The sequence below is a fragment of the Schistocerca americana genome, chromosome 7, assembly GCF_021461395.2.
Source record: "Schistocerca americana isolate TAMUIC-IGC-003095 chromosome 7, iqSchAmer2.1, whole genome shotgun sequence".
Lineage (NCBI taxonomy): Eukaryota > Metazoa > Arthropoda > Insecta > Orthoptera > Acrididae > Schistocerca > Schistocerca americana.
The window spans coordinates 91,454,984-91,480,996 of NC_060125.1; the positions used below are offsets into that span (position 1 = coordinate 91,454,984).

Sequence of the window (26,013 nt, forward strand, 5' to 3'; positions counted from 1 at the left end):
TCAGAAACGTTTTCCTTGCCATTGCCAGTCTACATTTTATATCCTCTCTACTTCGACCATCATCAGTTATTTTGCTCCCCAAATAGCAAAACTCCTTTACTACTTTAAGTGTCTCATTTCCTAATCTAATTCCCTCAGCATCAACCGACTTAATTCGACTACATTCCATTACCCTCATTTTGCTATTGTTGATGTTCATCTTATATCCTTCTTTCAAGACACTGTCCATTCCATTCAACTCCTCTTCCAAGTCCTTTGCTGTCTCTGACAGTTTTTATTTCTTGTCTCTGTATTTTAATTCCTACTCGTAATTTTTCTTTTGTTTCCTTTACTGCTTGCTCATTATACAGATTGAATAACATTGGGGAGAGACTACAACCCTGTCTCACTCCCTTCCCAACCACTGCTTCCCTTTCATACCCATCGACTCTTATAACTGCCATCTGGTTTCTGTACAAATTGTAAATAGCCTTTCGCTCCCTGTATTTTATCCCTGCCACCTTCAGAATTTGAAAGAGAGTATTTCAGTCAACATTGTCAAAAGCTTTCTCTAAGTCTACAAATGCTAGAAACGTAGGTTTGCCTTTCCTTAATCTAGCTTCTAAGATATGTTGTAGGGTCAGTATTGCCTCACGTGTTCCAATATTTCTACGGAACTGATCTTCCCCGAGGTTGGCTTCTACCAGTTTTTCCATTCGTCTGTAAAGAATTCGCGTTAGTATTTTGCATCCGTGACTTATTAAACTGATAGTATGGTAATTTTCACATCTGTCAGCACCTGCTTTCTTTGGGATTGGAATTATTATATTCTTCTTGAAGTCTGAGGGTATTTCGCCTGTCTCATACATCTTGCTCACCAGATGGTAGAGTTAAGGCCGTCAGTAGTTCTAATGGAATGTAGTCTACTCCCGGGGCCTTGTTTCGACTTAGGTCTTTCAGTACTCTGTCAAACTCTTCACGCAGTATCGTATCTCCCATTTCATCTTCATCTATATCCTCTTCCATTTCCATAATATTGTCCTCAAGTACATCGCCCTTGTATAGACCCTCTATATACTCCTTCCACGTTTCTGCATTCACTTCTTTGCTTAGAACTGGGTTTCCATCTGAGCTCTTGATATTCATACAAGTTGTTCTCTTTTCTCCAAAGGTCTCTTTAATTTCCCTGTAAGCAGTATCTGTCTTACCCCTAGTGAGATAAGCCTCCACATCCTTACATTTGTCCTCTAGCCATCCCTGCTTAGCCATTTTGCACTTCCTGTCGATCTCATTTTTGAGATATTTGTATTCCTTTTTGCTTGCTTCACTTACTGCATTTTCATAGTTTCTCCTTTTATCAATTAAATTCAATATTTCTTCTGTTACCCAAGGATTTCTACTAACCCTCGTCTTTTTACCTACTTGATCCTCTGCTGCCTTGACTACTTCATCTCTCAAAGCTACCCATTCTTCTTCTACTGTATTTCTTTCCCCCATTCCTGTCAATTGTTCCCTTATGCTCTCCCTGAAACTCTGTACAACCTCTGGTTTAGTCAGTTTATCCAGGTCCTATCTCCTTAAATTCCCACCTTTCCGCAATTTCTTCAGTTTTAATCTACAGTTCATAACCAATAGATTATGATCAGAGTCCACATCTGCCCCTGGAAAGGTCTTACAATTTAAAACCTGGTTCCTAAATCTCTGTCTTACCATTATATAATCTATCTGAAACCTGTCAGTATCTCTAGGCTTCTTCCATGTATACAACCTTCTTTCATGATTCTTGAACCAAGTGTTAGCTATGACTAAGTTGTGCTCTGTGCAAAATTCTACCAGGCGGCTTCCTCTTTCATTTCTTAGCCCCAATCCATATTCACCTACTACGTTTCCCTCTCTCCCTTTTCCTACTATCGAATTCCAGTCACCCATGACTATTAAATTTTCATCTCCCTTCACTATCTGAATAATTTCTTTTATTTCATCGTACATTTCTTCAATTTCTTTGTCATCTGTAGAGCTAGTTGGCATATAAACTTGTACTACTGTAGTAGGTGTGGGCTTCATGTCTATCTTGGCCACAATAAGGCGTTCACTATGCCGTTTGTAGTAGCTTACCCGCACTCCTATTTTTTTATTCATTATTAAACAGACTCCTGCATTCCCCCTATTTGATTTTGTATTTATAACCCTGTATTCACCTGACCAAAAGTCTTGTTCCTCCTGCCACCGAACTTCACTAATTCCTATTATATCTAACTTTAACCTATCCATTTCCCTTTTTAAATTTTCTAACCTACCTGCCCGATTAAGGGATCTGACATTCCACGCACCGATCCGTAGAATGCCAGTTTTCTTTCTCCTGATAATGATGTCCCCCTGAGTAGTCCCCGCCCGGAGATCCGAATGGGGACTACTTTACCTCTGGAATATTTTACCCAAGAGGACGCCATCATCATTTAACCATACAGTAAAGCTGCATGCCCTCAGGAAAAATTACGGCTGTAGTTTCCCCTTGCTTTCAGCCGTTCACAGTACCAGCACAGCAAGGCCGTTTTGGTTAGTGTTACAACGCCAGATCAGTCAATCATCCAGACTGTTGTCCCTGCAACTCCTGAAATGGCTGCTGCCGCTCTTCAGGAACCACACGTTTGTCTGGCCTCTCAACAGATACCCCTCCGTTGTGGTTGCACCTACAGTACGGCCATCTGTATCGCTGAGGCACGCAAGCCTCCCCACCAACGGCCAGGTGCATGGTGCTTGGGGGGAATATAATGATAAAAGACTCAAAACACAGCCATACAATGCACAGCTAGGATAATAATGGAACATTGTTATAACAGATTCACAGCTAAAGTTTAGTTCCTAATCTTACAAATATTCAAATTAGTTCCAAATAAATCAGAAAAAAATGAGAGTTTAAGGAGAAGAAATAAATGCTTATGGCATTGTAATTCTGTCAGAGACAGCAAAGGACTTAAAAGAGCAGCTGAACAGAATGGACAGTATCTGGAAAGGGAGATATAAACATCAAGAAAAGCAAAACAAGGATAATGGAAGGTAGCTGAATTGAGTCAGGTGGTGCTGAGAAAATCAGACAAGGAAACGAAACACAAAGTAGTAAATGAGTTTTTCTATTTGGGTAGCAAAATAACTGATAATGGCCAAAGTAGAGAGGACATAAAATGGAGACTGGCAAAGGCAAAAAAAAAAGCATTTCCGAAGAAAAGAAATTTGTTAACATCAATGTAGATTTAAGTGTTAGGAATTCTACTCCGAGAATATTTGTAGAGAGTATAGCAATGTAAGGAAGTAAAATGTGGATGATCAACAGTTTAGATAAGAAAAGTACAGAAGCTTTTGAAATGTGATCCTACAGAAGATTTGTTGAGTAGATCACATAACTAATGAGAAGGAGGGATCAGTTGATAGGACATGTTCTGAGACATCATCAAGGTATCACCAATTTAGTACTGGAGGGAAGTGTGTGTTAGTGGTGAGAGGAAGAGGAAGGGGTAAAAATTGTGGAGGGAGACCAAGAGATGAGTACAACAAGCACATTCATAAGGATGTAAGTTTCACCAGTTACTCAGAGCTAAAAAGGCTTGCAAAGGATATAGCAACATGGAGAGCTGCATCAAACCAGTCTCTTGGCTTAAGATCACAACAACAACATCAACAACACATTGGAATGACTTACAGTTACCGACAGTAGAGATTGACGGGCACACACCGGATAAGGTTCCATGTGTGAAGTTCCTAGTCAAATAGACAAATAATAATCTGAGGTATTGCCAGAATGTATATAAGTTAACCAAAATGCTCACATTGAAATTTCTCTGATTGTGTTGACCTGTGGACACAACTGCTAGCATACTTTGCATAATTTCACTCAATACTGTCATATGTCACTTCTGGGGCAATGCAGCCAAGATAAAAAAGGATATTTATCTTACAGAAGCATACAATAAGAATATTGTGAAAGTTGATAACCAAACATCTTGCAGAAGCTCCATCAGTGAGTGATTCTTACACTTACATGCCAACGCATACATTCCATAGCGATATTTGTGCTGCTTTTGCCTATTAATTTCTAAGTTGGTTCACTCTGCATGCCTACACACTCTCCTTCAGAGAAGGGCTCTGTAGACCATGTTGTATGAATGAATGAAAGGAAGAGGAAATGGGATGAGATGAGAAATGCAATACAGCAAGAAGAATTTGACAGAGCAATGGAAGATATACATCAAAAAAGGCTCTACAGCAAACAGCATTCCTTTGTCATTACTAAGGCCCTTGTGAGAAGCAAGCTTGACAGTAGTTGACCCCAGGGTATCCAGGATATATGGGACTGGCGAAAAACCATTGTGATTCAAGAAGAATACAATACTCGTACTGTCAAAGAAGGGACCTGCTAACAAGTGCCAGTATTACTGAACCATCAGGTTCATAAATCATGATTAGAAAACACAAATACAAATTAGGCACAAAAAATGGAATGACTAGTAGTAAGCAAGATGGGGGAAGATCAGCTTTTGGTTCTGGAGAAATGGGAAAAGTAATACTGATGTTATGACTTATTTTGGAACACAGACTGAAAGATAGCAAGCCAACAGTTACAACATTTGTATATTTAAAAAAGGAAAAGAAAACTTTCAATGTTGAGTTGATAACACACTCTGGAACTCTAAAGGTTGCAGAGATAAAATACAAGGAGTGAAATATTATTTACACATTGTACAGAAACCAGATTGCAGTTGCAACAGTGAAAGGACATGAAGGAGAAGCAGAGTTAAAGAGCAATGTGTCAGTTTCATGTAGGCAATGGGTGATACCTTCATGTGTGCACAGCAGTGAAATTGCTTGTTGCAAACATTTGGTTACTTTTTTAACAACTATGACAATTTCCAAGGATGTAGTCAAGCTGTAATCCAACAGTGTGGTTACGCTGGAATCCAGCAGCACAGATTAAATTTATAATCGTTATTGTCACAAATATTTTACTATTTTTTCCCACTACATAACAAATTATGGGGTTGTGGTTAGGTTGGGATGTTTGCTAGTCTAGTTGGGAGTTGGCAACACCAACAAATGTGAAAGGTAAAAAGCCTGGTTGTGGTGACCGACTGATCTGTAGCTTAGCCCAACATTTAGTTTAGGTTGACATACGACAGTTTTACTCACGAAAAATAAATTATCATCATTGTTGTCATATATATTTATTTCTTCCAAATATGTTGTAAATTTTGAGGTTGTGGTTAGGTTGGGACATAATAGCACAGCTTAAATTAAATTAGTAATCTTCGTTTTCAAAAAAATTCGCCTGTTTCTTCCAATGTGTTACAATTTTGCAGGTTGAGAATATATTGACATGAGAATGTGACAAGATTCCTTTGAAATACATCATCTGCCCACCGCATAGACTCAGCTCTTGACACAAACTCTTTCCTTCCCATCATACCTCACGGCAAGGCTATCCCCGTGTCATTCAATCTGATTGACCTATCATTAAAGGAAACCGAAGAGGTATTTTGGATAAAAGAGAAATTTTGAACTAAAGTTCATTGAGAAGAAATAAAAACTTTGATGTCACCTAATGCCATTGTAATTTTGCCAGAGACAGCAAGGACTTGGAAAAGCAATTCAGTAGCTTAGCTAGTGTCCTGAAACAATAAGATGAATATCAGAAAAAGTAAAACAAGGTTAATGAAACTTAGTAGAATTAATTCAGGTGATGCGAGGGAATTCGGTTAGAAAATCAGACACTAGAAGTTGTAGACGAGTTTTGATATATGGACAGCAAAACAACTGATGATGGCTGAAGCAGAAGGGGATATAAAATGAGGACTGGCAATATGAAGAAAAATACTTCTTAATAAACTTGTCAGCATCAAATATAAACTGAAATGGTAGAAAGTCTTTTTTAGTAATATCTGTTCTACATGTAGTCTTACACGGAAGTGAAATTTCTACGATAAGTGAGCAGAAACTTTTAAAATGAAGTGTTACAAAAAATAGGGCAGAGCAGATAACTAATGACAAGATATTGACTCAAATCGGTGTGTGTGTGTGTGTGTGTGTGTGTGTGTGTGTGTGTGCGTGTGTGTGTGGGATTGGGGGGGGCAGAGGGGGGGGGGGGGGGGAGGGATAATAGAAATTTATGGTGCAACTTGATTGAAAGATGGATTGGTTGATACGACACATCCTAAGTCGTCATGGAATATTGAATTTTGTAATTGACAGAGGTGTGGAGGACAAACATTTTAGAGGAAAACCAAAGCTTGAATTAAATAAGCAGTCTCAAATGGATGTTTGGTGCAGTAGTTGCTCAAAGATGAACAGATTATCAAAGTGGTTGCACTCCAAAACAGGTTTCAAACTGATATCAACACCAATATTATTATTTTCTTAGCTGACGGATATTTTCAAGATGTAAAGGCACTATGTATCTCTGAAGATAACTGTATTCTTTCATATGAAGTTTAGGGCACTGCAGAAACAAATCCACATTTCTTTGCATGTGGAACTCTCATTCACACAGTCAGATGGATCTCCTTGGGATATGCTGAGCCTTCCTGTGCAATGGCTTGTACAACAAAGTGTGATGTACCTATAAATAAAGAAAACAACCTTCTCATTTTGAACTTATCTCACTCAGTCCTAAGGCTAACCACAAGCATATGTAAACTCCCCCCTTGGATTCACACAAACAGTTTTAAAAATCAGGAAGTACAAATGATTGAAAACCACAGCTCATTTTCAGTATAAAATCCCAAGACATGTCATCTGAGTCTTCACCCTATGACATCACAAAGCTATAAAAGAGTAAATGCTATAAAAACAAATGAAAATACCAGAACTACCCAAAATGTTGATTCCATACCCCTAGTCTGTAGCCTAGACCAGGGGTTAGGTTGGGATACTTTTTTTGGTTTAAAATAAAAAATGTATGGTTGCCATAAAACAGTGCGTGCCATATTGTTTTACGACACACATGATAAATATAAACACAGGCCCACTGACTGGCTCTCAGGAGTATTTTAAATTCTATCAAAACCACTTTGCGAGTTTTCAAAACAAATAATAATGATAACTAGCTAAAGATCAGGAGAAATAATGGAATAATCAAGAGGCAGGGGAAAAAGTGGGAAAGTTGGAGTGTCCTGCCTAAATCGGAAGAGTTGTCAGGTATGCAATAAACTGTCACTATACTGCTGACTGCTATTCCCACTTCTCTCTCTCTCTATTCGTTTAGTCGGTTCCGACTCTTCGTGACCCCATGAACCAAATCACGCCACTTTTTCCTGTCTTGCACTTTCTCCCGTAGACCTTCCAGGTTGGAACACATTGCTTCTGTGATGCCATCGATCCATCTCATCCTCTGACGTCCTCTTCCTCTAGTTCCTTCAATCTTCCCCAGCATTAATGTTTTTTCCAGCGAGGCATGCCTTCGCATTGTGTGTCCAAAGTAGGTCAGCTTTTGTTTTAAGATTATACCTTCCAGGGAGAAATCTGGTTTAATTTGCTCCAATATTGATCTGTTGGTTCTCTTTGCAGTCCATGGAACTCTAAGAAGTTTCCTCCAACACCACAATTCGAAGGAGTCAATTCTTCGCCGTTCAGCCTTTCTAATGGTCCAGGTCTCACATCCATACATCACAACTGGAAAGACCATAGCCCTCACAATACGGATCTTTGTTGCTAGTGTTATATCTCTGGACCTTATAACCTTGTCAAGGTTTGACATCGCCTGTCTACCGAGCAACAAGCGTCTCCGGATTTCATTGTTTTAAGATTAGACCTTCCAGGGAGAAATCTGGTTTAATTTGCTCCAATATTGATCTGTTGGTTCTCTTTGCAGTCCATGGAACTCTAAGAAGTTTCCTCCAACACCACAATTCGAAGGAGTCAATTCTATTCCCACTTACACCATCCAAAATTAATCCATTTAAATTAATAAGGTACTGTTATTTTGGAAAAACTTGACACTGCTAACTGCTGTTTATCTGTCACTAGACTACAATGTTTAGATTTACTTTATTATAAAAGCTATTTCCAAAGAAAATATTTATAATACAGTACTACTTGTCATATAGCTTTATAAAAAATATTGTTACATGCCATGCAGCTAACAGAACTTTACTGTCTCTGGATCTAGATATTCAGACAGGTTTGCAAATTTGCAGAAAGAGTGGCTATGTTTATTTTATATAACTGTTTGTTGCTTGAGCTGCTTCTTTTTAAATTGTGCTAGTAGGCACAAAACTGAGGACAGCGTCATAACCCACGATATGTTTGAAAAAACAGTGACAAATTTTGGACCATAGAAAGTATAAAGGTAGGCTAACTGATGTGTCTTTCAGTCGCAGCAATTTAAAATATCATTGTAGCCTCAAAGCTAACCCTACCCTTGTAATTTCTAACATATTCCTGTAAAGCCAATGAAACTGTTGTGACACTGAAAAAGACTAAAGTAATTCCTGTTTGTTTTGCAAGCAACAATTTATGCTGTGCTGTTGCAACACAACAAAACCACATTATCGTAATTGATGACAAGTTTGAAAAAAGGAAAGAAACATGCATCACATGATATGTTGTTATTGTAATAGATGAATGTTTCACTGCCAAAAAACTAAGTACATTATTATCTAAAAACAAAGATGATGTGACTTACCAAATGAAAGTGCTGGCAGGTCGACAGACACACAAACAAACACAAACATACACACAAAATTCAAGCTTTCGCAACAAACTGTTGCCTCATCAGGAAAGAGGGAAGGAGAGGGAAAGATGAAAGGATGTGGGTTTTAAGGGAGAGGGTAAGGAGTCATTCCAATCCCGGGAGCGGAAAGACTTACCTTAGGGGGAAAAAAGGACGGGTATACACTCGCACACACACACATATCCATCCACACACATACAGACACAAGCAGACATGTTTAAAGACCTTATAAAGAGAAAATAAGACGACAGGAAAGATTTCGAGATGCAACAGCGACAATAACAAACGTAATTGTTGGGTTCAAATTAATGATGTGGTTATAATAGAGGAAAACATTCCACGTAGGAAATATATATCTAAAAACAAAGATGATGTGACTTACCAAATGAAAGTGCTGGCAGGTCGACAGACACACAAACAAACACAAACATACATACAAAATTCAAGCTTTCACAACAAACTGTTTCCTCATCAGGAAAGAGGGAAGGAGGGAAGGAGAGGGAAAGACGAAAGGATGTGGGTTTTAAGGGAGAGGGTAAGGAGTCATTCCAATCCCGGGAGCGGAAAGACTTACCTTAGGGGGAAAAAAGGACGGGTATACACTCGCGCACACACACACATATCCATCCACACATATACAGGCACAAGGAGACATATTCTTTAAATTCTCGCACACACACACATATCCATCCACACATATACAGACACAAGCAGACATATTCTTTAAATATGTCTGCTTGTGTCTGTATATGTGTGGATGGATATGTGTGTGTGTGCGCGCGAGTGTATACCCGTCCTTTTTTCCCCCTAAGGTAAGTCTTTCCGCTCCCGGGATTGGAATGACTCCTTACCCTCTCCCTTAAAACCCACATCCTTTCGTCTTTCCCTCTCCTTCCCTCTTTCCTGATGAGGCAACAGTTTGTTGCGAAAGCTTGAATTTTGTGTGTATGTTTGTGTGTCTGTCGACCTGCCAGCACTTTCATTTGGTAGGTCACATCATCTTTGTTTTTAGATATATATTTCCTACGTGGAATGTTTCCTTCTATTATAGCCATATCATTAAGTACATTATTAGGTGCCTATGTAAACACAGGCTATTAATTCATAGTATGTTCAGAAAGGAGGAATGAAACACTTGTGATGACGAATATTATACACACAATTCTCTCATTTACTAGCAGAAATGAATGTAAGCTCATATTTTGTGACATGTTTGAAGAAAAAAATAATGAAATATTTCTTAAGAGCAATATTATAAATGTAATTTATCCTAGTCCTGAAGACCAGCCTATCACAAAAAGCAGAGTTTTTTGCTTTCATACTCACTGGTCCTGCTAACTCACAACCAACTGTTGTCTTTGAACCTAACCAAGACCTCAGGCTAAGCTACAGATCAGCCTGTCACCACACCAGAGTTTTTTTCCTTTCACATTCACTAACTTTATCAATTCACAACCAAATTGTTGCCTTCCAACATAACCTAAACATTGTGCTAAGCTACAAATCAGTCTGTCACAAAAACCAGGGACTTTTGCTATGACACTTGCTGGCTTCGTCAACTCACAACTGAACTGTTGCCTTAAAACCTAACCTATACCTCAGGTAAGCTACAGATCAGCCTGTCATCACAGCCACACTGCTGTGTTCTGGGTCATTCTACTTCAAATTTCCCTGGGCATGTCATCCACTATCTTTCATGAAACTTTGTATAGTTCCTTATACTTATAACATAAGGACTTCTGAAAATTCTTTTTGGTCTCAGACTAAAACTTTTCTTTTATGTTGAATTTTCAATACAGTGATGTTCTAATAGTTTAGCTCTGTGAGAATGACCATACGAAGTGCCGCTTCCTTCAGAAATACTCAAAGTATATGAAGTTTCTGATTTGGAATTAAGAGAGTTATATAATTAACAAGAAGGCATTTATTTAAGCCGGAAAGTTACGAAGAAATATTAATTTACGGTATTTTCAAAGGATGTGGAAAAATAGTTATATTACACTTCCCCAACATGCTGGGAATCTAGTTTTAATCTTAAATAATTCCCAAGGTTGTATGCTTCCCAAGAAAATAAAAATATTAATGTGTCTTATGTGAATGGACACACAAATTGGAAATCAAAAAACTTTTTACTGTGATGAAAAATGGGTCATTCCTAGTAAGTTCACCCCGGCCTGATGCACACTGTATCAGATTTACACGATTTTTTTTAAACTACTTGTTACTTTTGCCATGGTAATAACCAGTCTAAAATTTCTTCCACATATTTCATATAGCTTTTGAAGGAAATAAGTAAAGTTTTCATAAACTTACATTGTATCTGAATACCAGAAAAAGAATGTATCACTATACGAAAAATATTTAACTCCACTTGACTTGTAGAACTTAAATTGTTATGACCCAAACAATGATTTCTTTAATATTCAGTACACTTTTACACAGAATTGGTGTCAGGCCAGTTTTCTTTTCTTTTCTTTTTTACTGTAAGTCAAATACGATGACAAAAAGAATAGCTTGGGTGTAGACAGACACAGGATTTTCATTTAAGTATTTGTAACATTCTTCAGGAGATCTATATTATGTAAACTGCTAAGCTTTAGTACATATCTCATGTTCTGTTAAAATAATAAAAGTACTGAGCCAAAAGCTATAATTTTAATTGAAATGTTTTCATTACTCATATTAACTTCATTTAGGGACATTATTCTACACAGCTAAATGCTTAAATTTAAAACATACACGTTCAGCAGTGAAGATCCTTGGAGTTCTCAAGTGAATTTTTTAAATAGTTTGTGTATTTTGAATCCACTGTGAGAAATTAGAGTCTGTTACTTCCATATGGTTTTCATTATAGTAAGACATTCTTCCTAATGTGCTTAATTCAGGTACACCAACAGTACATTAAATGTTTTATAAAGGCACAAAGAAGTCTTCCCTCTCAGGCCAAAAGAATGAACTGATGGTCCAGGAGGGTGGAGTAAAAGTAGCTCAGAATTTACCTCTTCATCACACACATTCTTGATGAAGGCAAAGTACCACCAATCACATACAAGTGGCACAAAAGTGTTTTGTTGAAGACAGGTATGTGTCCATTGCAGGAAATTTTCACTAAATGATAAATCAAGGAAAGCTTTCCGGAACAAGTTATTTTACTAACTTTAAATGAATGACAGGAAAGTGGTTTATAATTGTGAAAATTCCTGGTACCAAGTAGTGTGTGGGTTGTCAAAAATCTCTTTTCAAGATACTTCTGTAGAAAATCTACATTGATTTTCTCAAAGAAATGAAAGAAAAAAAATGTCAATACTAGCCTTGCAGAAATTGTAAACACCAGATACAGTTTTTTTTTTTTTTTTTTTTTTTTACATCATCCTCTAGTTGAAGACTAACATTTCTGACTACACATTTTACAGTACCTCCCAATTCATTACACGCAGATTTACCATGGCTAGTACCAAAAAAGGAATGTTCAGTATCAATGGAAAAATCATTTTTGTGTTCACACAAGCTTTTAAAGTTTTTTTTCTATTTTTATACTGAGCACCACATCTATCTTGAAATAAAGCAGTTTCTTAATTCATGGGTAGTGTTCAGCCAACCAAGTAACCATTTCTTTCTGAACAGCATTTACAAATCCCACATCACACTCCATATCATCACAGATTAAACAATGGTTTGCTATTATCAATGTATTTTTGTCCTTTATTACATAAACACAAAGTGACTGGATTGTACAGCTGCTTCTTGTCAAGTGGTAACTCTAGAATTCATTCTGAATTACAAAATTCTGTAGTTTTCAGCAAAATCCATTAACAGAATTGCTTTTACCGCAGTTAAGATTTTCTTTCCAATTTTTCAGGGCCCTTACCCAACACTTAGATATAAATGACAGTGGTTTAAATGCCTATAATTTTGTTACTAAGCATTGCATTCATCAACAGTTGCAGATAGCTTTACCAATTCAGTTTGATGATCTGTGTTAATCCACTGGCTGTACTCAATTTCATCATCAGCATCTTTGTAAGATAATTTTTCTTTCAAAAACGGTTTGTCATTACTGGGACAATCATAACAGTTATTAAGCATGCAGTCATAGTTTTCTGAGACACATACAAGAAATTTTATACTTTCGTTATATGCTTCTTGAACGTGTCCCACATCCATATGTAGTTTTACATTTTGGTGGATATGACAGATACACACTGAATGAGTGACTGCAGCACAAACTAAAATACACCACATCAGTGTTAGAGAACAAATTTTACAAGAAACTATTGTCAATGTTCGTATTCTCCCATTTAGAACAATAACATAGTTCCCTTAGGTTGCTGAGGAAAAGTCTTTTTGCACATACACATTCTTCTGAATGCTAACTTTTGTCTTTTGCTCCTGGTAACATTTGAGTATATTCACATTTTCGGTAAAAATCAGTGACAAACTTTACTACAACTTCACCATTGACTATTTTACCCCTTTTTGTCTTAGAAACTGATAAAATACCCATTTCCATTTTCAGTTTCCTTGCCCATCGAACTACATACTCGCTGACATTGAATTCTGTTTTGTTTTATCTTTTGACCAAGAGGGAGGAGCTAAAGTTAAAACTTTATTTTTTTCAGATCTCCTTAGACCAGCCACTTTTTCTCTTATTAACAGTATAATGCCATCAAAATATTTAGCTTTCTTAACAATTTCATAATTCATTTTTATCCTCCTTACTGTCAGAGATTTCACAATCCACTGTCTGGCACACATGTTCTTCCGAAACATGCTTCACTTTTTCTAGCTTCCGTGCGGCATAAGAGGCCTTGCTGTGATTTAGGATGGAATGAAGTTTTAAGGGGGAGCACACTGAACCATCTAAAGTTTTCTTTGCATTCTTGACATCACTGATTTCAGTTTTTTGTTCACAAAACTTACAACATGTTGTACAAAGCTTTTTGTCTTGTTTAACATTGGTTCTTCTAGCACTTAACCATTTAGACAAAGACAAACTCACTGACCTCAATGATTTTAACTGTCTACCTGTGTGTCCTGAAGGGATCACAGCAAGTACTTTGATGGCATTCAAAAACCTCTAAGTAACAGTAACTGTTAAGGGGTCGACAAAAGTGTCCGATCCCACGCGTCGGCTTTGACCAGTGACGTAAGGGTGTTGTCGTGTGTGACGTCATGACGGCGGGGAGTTTGGTTTGTGAGTGTGGCGTGTTTGTAGATGTTGTCGTGTTGCGGTTTGTTGTGCTCTCTGGTGGTATGTTCAGGGTTTTCGTTTGTGTGGTGTAACGGGCTCAGTTTGCTTTTGCTCATTATCCAGAATTGTTCGAGTGTCAGCTGTGTTTGTAGTGGAACTCGTTTCAGTGAGTTAACGATTTTGTGTGAAGGTTAATTTAGTGTTGTTCACTGTACATCATGTGGTAATTTTAGTAAAATTAATCAGTTGTTGTTTTTGTTCAGGAATGAGTATGACGGATAAAATTAACAGTGCGCAGGTCAAGGGAAGTGTTCGATCCCAGTGTGTGGCTGTGTATGTTGATATTGGTATCGGGAGATGTTTTTGAGCTATATAGGCCAAGGGAAGTGTTTGATCCTAATTTATGGGATCAGGAGCTGCTGCTGAGCTATATAGGTCAAGGGAAGTGTCCGATTCCAGATGATATTGTGTTTAGTGGTATTTGGGGAGTTTTGTGATGTTGGTTTTTTTCGTTGTTTTGTGTGGTTTTGTATGGGGGTGGGTATCTAAATTTCTTTATATTTATAATAGAGGGAAACATTCCACATGGGAAAAATATATCTAAAAACAAAGATGATGTGACTTACCAAACGAAAGCGCTGGCACGTCGATAGACACACAAACAAACACAAATATACACACAAAATTCTAGCTTTCGCAACCAACGGTTGCTTCGTCAGGAAAGAGGGAAGGATGAAAGGATGTGGGTTTTAAAGGAGAGGGTAAGGAGTCATTCCAATCCCGGGAGCGGAAAGACTTACCTTAGGGGGGAAAAAAGGACGGGTATGCGCGCGCGCGCACACACACATACACACACACACACACACACACACACACACACACACACAAACACACAAGCAGACATATTTGTCACACTGATGACTAATTTGTCTGCCTCAAATAAATGGTATTTGAATATGCTAATTTGCGACCCCTGTATCTGACGCAGAGGGTGTTAGACCTGGCAGAACTTACTTGGAATAACTATTTTTCATCACAGTAAAAAGTTTCTTTTATTTTTGATTTATTTGTGTGTCCATTCACAGAAAACCCAGTAATATTTTTATGTTATAAGAAAGCTCACAAACTTAGGAATATTTATGATCAAAATTAGGTTCCCTATACGGTGGAGAAATGTGATGTAAGGTGTTTTTAAAAGTCCTTGTAATTTCTCCAGATTTTGATATGTGAAATACGTTAATATTTTTTTGTAATTTTCTTTGTAACTTTACTGCTTAAATAAATGCATTCTTGTCAACTATATGCACCTCTTAACTTCCAAAAAAATTCGAAATCAAAAGCTTCATATACATCTGAGTTACAAGTGTTTCTGTAGACAAGTCTACTTTGCATGGGCATCTTTGCAGAGCTAAATCATCAAAACATTACTATATTGAAAATTCAATTTTTTAAACGTTTTAGCCTGAGACCAAAAACAATTTCAAGAAGTTCTTATGGTACAGGTATAAGCAAACACATATAGCTTAATGAAAATCTTAGATGGAAGGTCACAAATCCTAGACATATTTGGTGATCTGAGATGGAATGACCCTTCCATCTAACCTAGACATCACACTAAGCAGCCTATCACCACAACCAAAGTTTTTTTGCTTTCACATTCTCTGGCTTTGACAATTCACCACCAAACTGCTGCCTTCCAACCTAACCTAGACCTCAAGCTAGGCTACAGATTAGTCTGTTGCCAAAAGAATGTTTTTGTTTGGTTTCAGATTTGCTGCCTTTGTTAACTTGCAAGCACACTTTCACATCCAAACTTAACAACAACCTCACAGATACCAATGTCAATTGCGAAAAATAGTCACATATTTGTGGCAAGCAGTAATATTAATATAACTGCTGGTCATAATAGGAATGATAGGTATCAGTGAGAAGAAAGCAATAACGAAACTGCAACAAATTCTATTCATTTTGATTGTAAACTAATGCAGCAGCCTGCAAAATACATGAAATCATGTCTGGCTCTTGTCGGTTGTGCTTCCCCTACACACACTCAAAGAGGTAGCTGTGAAAGAAATTCTTGCACTGCCTTGTGTGATGGAAGGACCATTTAATAGCAGTCCATGTGCCATCTATAGTATTTGTATGGGTACCCGTCTCGGCATCTCTGAAGGTCAATTTATGATTCATTTTATGGTGTTGGAAACCTTCATTTTTCAAATGTTTGTATGTCAAGAAACAATTTGAAACAATAGTTGTCCCTGATAAAGTATTCTCTGTAATAAGAATTGCTTTTGAGGTCCTCAGCACAACACCAAAACACTCGTATGTCTCTTGCTTGACAGTACCGAACACCCATCCTCCTATTTCTTTTTTACTCCCTCTGCCAAACTACTGCTTCCCAAAATGGCACGTCCGCATCTCGTGGTCTAGTGGCTAGCGTTGCTGCCGCTGGATCACGGGGTCTCAGGTTCGATTCCCAGCCGGGTTGGGGATTTTCTCTGCCTGGGGACCGGGCATTTGTGTTGTTGTTATCATCATCATCATCATTCATGACAGCAGCTAGATTGGACTGTGTAAAAATTGGGACACTGTAAGGGCATTGGTAACTGTGTGGCTGAGTGCCCCACAAACCAATCATCATCATCATCTAAAATGACATTTGTTGATGTCAAGGCTGTATCCTTTGCCACCAAGTTTGTCATTGGTTCTTAGGCAGATTTCCATCCAAACTTTTGTACAAAATTGCGGCCAGTCCACAACATTTTACTTCACCCAATCTAGTTCCCAAGAAATAAATTTAGATTTGCGTTCGTACATCCATAAGTATGTAAACTGCAAAATGGCGCTAATTTTTAACTTGCTCCCTAAAGTGGCTGCTTTTGCTACATTTCCATACACTCCATCAACACAAACCTTAGACTCTTTAAGAACTATTTCACTGTCACAGTTAATACATTTCCGTGCGTCTGCAGTTAATCTGTGACACATACACCAACAGATGATGTCACCGTGCAGAACTAAATCAGCCACTACACTTTACACCACTTGCTGCCACAATTACAAAATATCTCTCTATACACCCACTAATGCACCAAAACACAGCTTCAGTATATTCACTCAGTTTCACAAATTTTGGAACTCAAACTGTGATTTGAATAAGAAACCTGCAGCTAATTTCTGCTTGTATACAAACTGTACCAGAAAGTGAGGTTTCCCCAATCTACTTTGTGCAGTTGTTCTAAAATGATAATAATTTGCATTTCCAGGCATGCAGTATATCTCACACCAATTTTACATTCGTTGCAAGCCATTTACATAGTGTAATTGCTCCAGCTTACCAGCCCATTGCTCCACTGCAAAAGTGTTAGAGGTTGTATGGCACTGTTTTCTCTAACAATATACAATATTCTGCAATCATCTCTAACCTCCCTATGGAGAAATCTCTGAGTCAATTAATTTTGAGCACTTCCATTAATAAATGCCATACAGAAAATGTTTCACAGGAATTACTTATTGACACACAGGACCTACTCAATGCACCAACAACATAGCCATTATACGGTCGATGTCCATATTCCTTCTGCAAATCTAACAATTATGGAAACTAACAATAGAGTATAACAATGGATTTACTATAGTTTATACATTTTGCCTTCCTCCACCATCTGAATAGTAGTAAGTAAATCAATAACCAAGAATAAAAATGGGCTGCAATATTGGAAGCACCTCATACCTCCACAAAAAGTAAAATTTAATCTATTCCATGATAAATTCATATCAGTATTTGAAAATAACTTGCGCATAAGCTAATCAGAAGGGACATTAAACAGCCATATAAAAACCATGGATGACTAAGAGGATTAAAGTATCTTGTGAAAGGAAAAGGGAAATGTAACTTTTGGCAAGAACAAGTAGAGACCCTGCAGTATTGATGGCGACTCCATGGAGTAGTTGCACACTACAATAACTACTCAAAATTACTAAGAAAGGTTATTTAAAAAATCAGAAATCAGTATGTCTGACAACAGAGTTAAGACAATATGGAATATATTGAACCAATAGACAGGACAACCAACCACAGAAGAGGATAAACTTACTATTGAATTGAATGGAAGAGTTATAAATGACAGATTACAGGTGGCAAATGTATTTAATAATTGTTTCTTAAACATAGTAGAAAGCATAGGGACTAACAGTTCAAGAAAAAGATTGTAGCAATATGTTGAAGTAGCTCTCACAAAATTACATCATATGAGTGTACCACCAACTTCTACTTCTGAAATTAAGAGGGTCATACATTATCTCAAGAATAAAATCTCTTCTGGTTTTGATGGGATTTCCAATAGAGCGCTAGAGATTTATCTCCATATAATAAGTCTGGTATTGTCCAAAATATGTAATGCATCACTAACTCAAGGAATTTTTCCATAGAGACTAAAATATGGCATTATTAAACCCCTCTTTAAGAAAAGTGATGAGACATAACAGTAACTATCAACCTACTTCACTACTGACATCATTTTCCACAATTTTTGAGAAGGTGATGTATTCTAGAATAGTATCTCACCTTGGCAACAATAATATCCTCAGCAAATCACAGTTTGGGTTTCAGAAGGACTGCTCTACTGAGAATGCCATTTACATGTTCTCACACCAGATTTTACAAGCCTTAAATAACAAAATAGCACCGGTAGGTATTTTCTGTGACCTATCCAAGGCATTTGATTTTTTGAATAATAGTATACTCCTCGATAAATTTCATTTCTATGGGATTGATGGTATAGCCAACCAATGGATCATGTCATACTAACCAAAATAATGGAGAAAATTATACTTAATATTAATCTGACCAACAGAACACAGGGTCTGACTGGGGAGAAATCACATATGGTGTTCTCCAAGACTGTATCTTAGGTCCACTACCATTTCTCACAGATGTAAATGAACCACCGTCTAATGTACAACTAGCAGAATTAGTTCTTTTTGCAGATGACACCAGTATTGTAATCCCTCCCAGTATACATACAGAAATTGAAGAAATGGTGAACAAAGTTCTCAAAAGTATCATTGACTGGTTTTCTGCAAATGGTCTCGCCCTGAATTTCACAAAGACACGTCATTCAGTTCTGCACCTCTAGGGGTACTGCACCAGTGATAAGTCTAACACATGGTGATGAAATAATACATATGGTAGAAACTTCAGAAGTCTTAGGTGTCCATATCAGTTCAGGCAGGGGGGTTACCATTATAGTCTTGGATGTTATTAACTTTAGCATATGTTAAAATTCCAGGGTAAGAAAGAAACAAGTATTTTTTTGTTTTCTCAAAAAAAAAATCCTGTCCCGAGATACAGGCCTTCAAAGATGACACTGCGAACACCATTTTGAAGATGTGAATTTCAGAAAATTTTTTAAAATGCTGTATCTCTGTAACAGTTCTAGATTTTTTTAGTGTTTTTTTTTTTACTTGAAAGATAACTGCTTTATGATTACAGTGGTATCCTCCATTTAGACATATCTGTCAAAGTTCTTTTACTGTCGCCTTTTGAATTTTTTTTTATAATTTACAGAAAAAAAAATTTTTTTTTTCAAAGATGCCAATCCAGAAAAGTTAGATTTTTTTCCGTTGATTAGATTAGATTAATACTAGTTCCATGGATCATGAATACGATATTTCGTAATGATGTGGAACGAGTCGAATTTTCCAATACATGACATAATTAGGTTAATTTAACAACATACTTAAGTTAATATAACAACTTTATTTTTTTGTGTGTTTTTATTTTTATTTTTTTTATTTTTTTAATATTTTTTTTTCTTAATTTATATCTAAAAATTCCTCTATGGAGTAGAAGGAGTTGTCATTCAGAAATTCTTTTAATTTCTTCTTAAATGGTTGTTGGTTATCTGTCAGACTTTTGATACTATTTGGTAAGTGACCAAAGACTTTAGTGCCAGTATAATTCACCCCTTTCTGTGCCAAAGTTAGATTTAATCTTGAACAGTGAAGATCGTCCTTTCTCCTAGTATTGTAGTTATGCACACTGCTATTACTTTTGAATTGGGTTTGGTTGTTAATAACAAATTTCATAAGAGAGTATATATATACTGAGAAGCTACTGTGAATATCCCTAGATCCTTAAATAAATGTCTGCAGGATGATCTTGGGTGGACTCCAGCTATTATTCTGATTACACGCTTCTGTGCAATAAATACTTTATTCCTCAGTGATGAATTACCTCAAAATATGATGCCATATGAAAGAAATGAGTGAAAATAGGCGTAGTAAGCTAATTTACTAAGATGTTTATCACCAAAATTTGCAATGACCCTTATTGCATAAGTAGCTGAACTCAAACGTTTCAGCAGATCATCAATGTGTTTCTTCCAATTTAATCTCTCATCAATGGACATACCTAAAAATTTGGAATATTCTACCTTAGCTATATGCTTCTGATTAAGGTCTATATTTATTAATGGCGTCATACCATTCACTGTACGGAACTGTATGTACTGTGTCTTATCAAAATTCAGTGAGAGTCCGTTTACAAGGAACCACTTAGTAATTTTCTGAAAGACAGTATTGACAATTTCATCAGTTAATTCTTGTTTCTCAGGTGTGATTACTATACTTGTATCATCAGCAAAGAGAACTAACTTTGCCTCTTCATGAATATAGAATGGCAAGTCATTAATATATAATAAGAACAACAAAGAACCCAAGACTGACCCTTGTGGAACCCCATTCTTGATAGTTCCCCAGTTTGAGGAATGTGCTGATCTTTGCATGTTACGAGAACTACTTATTTCAACTTTCTGCACTCTTCCAGTTAGGTACGAATTAAACCATTTGTGCACTGTCCCACTCATGCCACAATACTTGAGCTTGTCTAGCAGAATTTCATGATTTACACAATCAAAAGCCTTTGAGAGATCACAAAAAATCCCAATGGGAGGTGTTCGGTTATTCAGATCATTCAAAATTTGACTGGTGAAAGCATATATGGCATTTTCTGTTGAAAAACCTTTCTGGAAACCAAACTGACATTTTGTTAGTACTTCATTTTTACAGATATGTGAAGCTACTCTTGAATACATTACTTTCTCAAAAATTTTGGATAAAGCTGTTAGAAGGGAGATTGGACGGTAATTGTTGACATCAGATCTATCCCCCTTTTTATGCAAAGGTATAACAATAGCATATTTCAGTCTATCAGGGAAAATGCCCTGTTCCAGAGAGCTATTACACAGGTGGCTGAGAATCTTACTTATCTGTTGAGAACAAGCTTTTAGTATTTTGCTGGAAATGCCATCAATTCCATGTGAGTTTTTGCTTTTAAGCAAGTTTATTATTTTCCTAATTTCAGAGGGAGAAGTGGGTGAGATTTCAATTGTATCAAATTGCATAGGTATGGCCTCTTCCATTAACAGCCTAGCATCTTCTAATGAACACCTGGATCCTACTATATCCACTTCTGACTTTTTGTTCATAAAGTTTTCATTCAATTTGATGGTAATACTGTCTTCCTCTGCTCTTGGTTGACCTGTTTCTCTTTTAATAATATTCCAAATTGTTTTAATTTTATTATCAGAGTTGCTGATTTCAGACATGATACATATACTCCTGGATTTTTTAATAACTTTTCTTAATATAACACAGTAGTTTTTATAATTTTTGATAGTTTCTGGGTCACTACTCTTTCTTGCTGTCAGATACATTTCCCTTTTCCGGTTACAAGATATTTTTATACCCTTAGTAAGCCATGGTTTGTTACAAGGTTTCTTATGAGTATATTTAACTATTTTCTTGGGGAAGCAGTTTTCAAATGCATTTACAAAAATGTCATGAAATAAATTATATTTTAAATTGGCATCAGGTTCACGGTACACCTCATCCCAGTCTAACTGCTGTAGGCTTTCCCTGAAATTTGCAATTGTTAAATCGTTGACTGAACGTACTACTTTGGAGGACTGTTTAGTATTGCTGAATGGAGCTATTTCATATATTGTAACTAGCTGTGCACCATGATCAGAAAGACCATTCTCAACAGGCTGAGCATTTATCTGGTTAAACTTATCTTGGTCTATAAAGAAGTTATCTATCAGTGAGCTGCTATCCTTTACCACCCGAGTAGGAAAATCAATAACGGGTGTCAAATTGAAAGAACCAATGTAATACTACATTCTCTGTAAAGGAGAGCTTCCACTTTTAAGTTGGACAGGCTTTATTTTTAAAAAATCATTTTTTAAATTATCACTGGTAATGTATGTCTTCAATGAAGCTGTTTCTAATTAATTTCTTTGTTACAATGTTTATTTCTATTGTCTGTGCTGCAGTTATTTCTTATCACTTTCTTTGTTGCAGTTATTTCTTTTCACTTTTGTTGTAGTTCCTTGTCAGTTTCTTTGTCGTGGTTGTTCAGTGCTGACTTGTTTACTGAAGAGGCTTCTAAGAAATATAAGACCATTAAGTGAGTTCTGTGTTTTCGTGAGGAATTTGCCAGTTGACACAGTTGCAGTGTGTTTTGTGAAAAGGACTGTTTGAAATTTCTTCTGACTGGGGTCACGGGAGAGTGAAGTGTGCTATTTGCTTATCCATCAAAGAGTGATATATAAGACAAACAAAAAAGCAGGCTTTGTTCAGGTTGGGAATAAGTGTTCTCATCTGTTTCAAAGTGAAGATGTTTCCAGTGATGACTTTTTGTGTTCTAAACGTTTTGACACAATAACAACACTGATAGTATCTGAACAAGGTGAAGCCTCCCATAGCGCAGATGATGCATCAATAGAGGTAGAATTAAATACCCTGAATCAGTCAATGACAGAGGTAGGTGTTAGTCCTGTTAAGAAATTGTGGTCAGTGAAGTTGAGTCATAAGCTCTATGAATCAAGAAAGCGCTGAGAAATTACTAACGCAAAATTACTACAGCAAAACTGACTACACTCTTCAAAGTAGAAATTTCATCTTCAGAAAAAAATGAACCAAAGCACTCTTTCCAGGAATTTTTTCACAAATGTCAATTTAGCTGTTGAATACTGTGCATCCTACAGTGAAAAGGTGCAAGTTTTAACTACTATTCCAGAGATATTTTCAAAGAAAATGATTTTGAACCACATTCCATCAGTATCAATGTACATGGTAGACAAATCAAGAAATGTGAGGTCTGTAAAAGGAGTCTTTGGAAGACCAGATCCCTATTATGGCCATCCTGTAGAAGCAGCTCGAGTTCAAATAGTGCAGTCATTTTATCTGGAACATAAATGGGACTGTTCTCACCAGAGCGCCAACAAAAGAGACACTATAACTGTAACAGCTGAATGTCAAACAGTTGTGAAAGTGATGAGGTACATGACTCACATTATTACAGAAACTTTTGCAATTTATAAGAGAAACTATACAACTTCACGTATTGGAAGATCAAAATTTTACGCACTACGACCTAAGTGGGTAGTTCCACACTCACCTAGAGATGTCTTTGTATGTGTGTACTGCACGAATTTTGGACTTTGTGTGGTAACTTTGAAGAACTTACTGGGGCATGTGACATATGACACCTTGGTTGGGCATGTGAAGTCATTAGTAGTCTGTGACATAAATAGAGAGACTTGTTTGTTTCAAGAATGTGGACTCTGCAGAAATTACATATGCGACATGGGAGGAAAATAAACTAATTATGGAAACTGTTGCCTTTGACAGTTTCATTGATGAACTTAGTAAATGGGTCAGTGAAAGCAGTAACACATCAGCATCTGAAGAAATTGCAACAACACATTGCAGAAGTGAAAGGGTGTGTACAGGCTGAAGAACTGTATTTAGTGTTTCACTGTGATTTTGCTGATAACTGGTCAGTAATTATTCCACAAGAAGCACAAGGGTATCATTGGAGTAATGACCAGGTTTCAATTTTTACAGGAGTGACATATTTTCAAAACAAGACCACAAGTGTTACAGTTAAAAGTGATGACACAGGAAATGACCCAGCACGCTTTGCTAGCAATGCGCAAAATTCTTCAACTGCAAACAGGGCCAGAGAAGATCACCATCATTTCTGATGGTGCTCCTAGTCATTTTAAAAACTGTTACCAGCTGTTTGAATTGAGTAAGACACTTGTGCCAACTGACTGGGTATACAGTGCTACTCATCACGGGAAGGGGCCTTGTGATGGTGCAGGCATGCTGAGTATTTTACAAGAGGTGTGAAATCTTACACATCCACAGCCCTCATTTTGTCCAAAGAGGAAATTGAAGAATTCCGTGAGCAGATAACAGAAGAAAGGTCCAAACAAACTACTTCTGTGAAAGGAATTCAGAAGACACATTTTTGGACTCAAAAGTAATGGGCAAAGTCGTACTGCACACACGTTAAAGAGCAAGAAAGAAGAAATTTCGTTCATTTTGCCAACGCCCCAAGAAGGGTAATATTCAGATTCACAACCTGAGAAGGGAGATGTTTGTGGCATGTGTGTATGACTGTGGCTGGTGGATTGCTGAGATTATAGACACCAGTTATGAGTTACACAAAACTGTAGTGAACTTTATACTACCTCATGGACCAGCTGCTGGGTATAGGTTTAGAGCTGAAGGACAGCAACAATGCCATCAGTTCTCACTTCCTGTTCACAATGTTTTGGAGACTGTAAGTGCTCCAATTCCTATTGGTTCAACAGGAAGACATCACTCTATACCAAAGGAAAATATTGAACCAGTGGAACACATTTTTAGTTCATTGACTGGCTAATTTCAGTACAAAACAGAGTGCACAGAAGTTGTATGAATTGAAAACTAAGTCTTTGGACCTTTCACATACATTTTGGAAACATTTAAAATGCTTAAAAAATAAATCTCTTACTCCTCTTTCAAAAACAAATCAAAACAACTTTTATGCATGGCAAAAATTTCAATTGTTTATAAAACCTGTTCAACCTAAAAGTGGAAAATCTCCTTTTCAGGGAACGTATAGCTATATGGTACTGATCAACAGAGGAAAAAAAATAAATAAATAAAAAAAAAAAAAAAATCAAGATTTTTATGGATTGTCATTTTTGAAAAAATAAAATAAAAAATGTTCCATAAATTATAAAAAATGTTCAGATAAGTCCAATTGGAGGATTTCTTTGTAATCATAAAGCAATTATCTTTCAAAATAACAATAATATATCTACAACTGTTCCAGAGATACAGAACTTTAAATTTTTTCCCAAAATTCACATCTTCAAAATGGTATGCACAATGTCATCTTTGGAGGGCTGTATCTCTGAGCTGAAATTTTTTTAGAGAAAAAAAAATTAAGTGTTCCTTACTTAGTCCTTCATTTTAACAAATGCTAAATTCAATAACATCCAAGACTATAAAGGTAAGATTTTTTACTAGCCTGCCTGAATTGATATGGACTATGCCATATTGATGAGAATTTAAATTGGAAAGAAAAGCATTTTTGGAACTCCTAAAACAACGTAATTCAGCCACATTTGCATTTAGAATCATAGCAAATTTTGGGGAGAGAGAAATCAGTAAGTTGACATATTTTGCTTATTTCATTCAGCAATGTCTTATGGAATAATGTTCTGGGGAACTCATCTTTAAGAAAGAAAGTCTTCATTGTCCAAAAATGAGGTGTAAGAATAATATGTGGTGTTCATGCATGATCATCTCGTAAACATCTGTTTAAGGAGTTAGGCATTCTGACTACTGCTTCACAGTATATTTATTCCGCCATGAAGTTTGTTGCAAATAATCCACTACAGTTCAAAAGGATCAACAGGTTACATAAAACATTCTAGAAAAAAAAAATGGCATTCATCACTCAACATTAAGGTTGTCTTTAGCAGAGGAAGCGGGTGCACAATGCTGCAACAAAAATTTTTGACCACTTACCCAGTGACACAAAATGTCTAACAGACAGCAACATACAATTTGAAAATAAATTGAAAAAGTTTCTACTTCACAGCTCCTTCTCTACTGTAGAAGAATTTCTATATTTGTAATATAATTACCTGCTCAATCTGTATATCTTCTTTTCATTTCGGGGGGGGGGGGGGGGGGGGGGATTATATTCTGATGTTTATAGTAGAAATACATGTACAAATTAGTTTGCAATATGAATATAAAATGACTCATTCCACAT

At 36.7% G+C, this 26,013-nt stretch overlaps 1 protein-coding gene across 1 annotated transcript in view; it reads right to left on the minus strand.

The window, feature by feature from the left end:
• Window positions 1-26,013, minus strand: part of LOC124622212 (FAM172 family protein homolog CG10038) — a 268,879-nt gene that overhangs the window by 241,596 nt on the left and 1,270 nt on the right. The window lies entirely within an intron of this gene.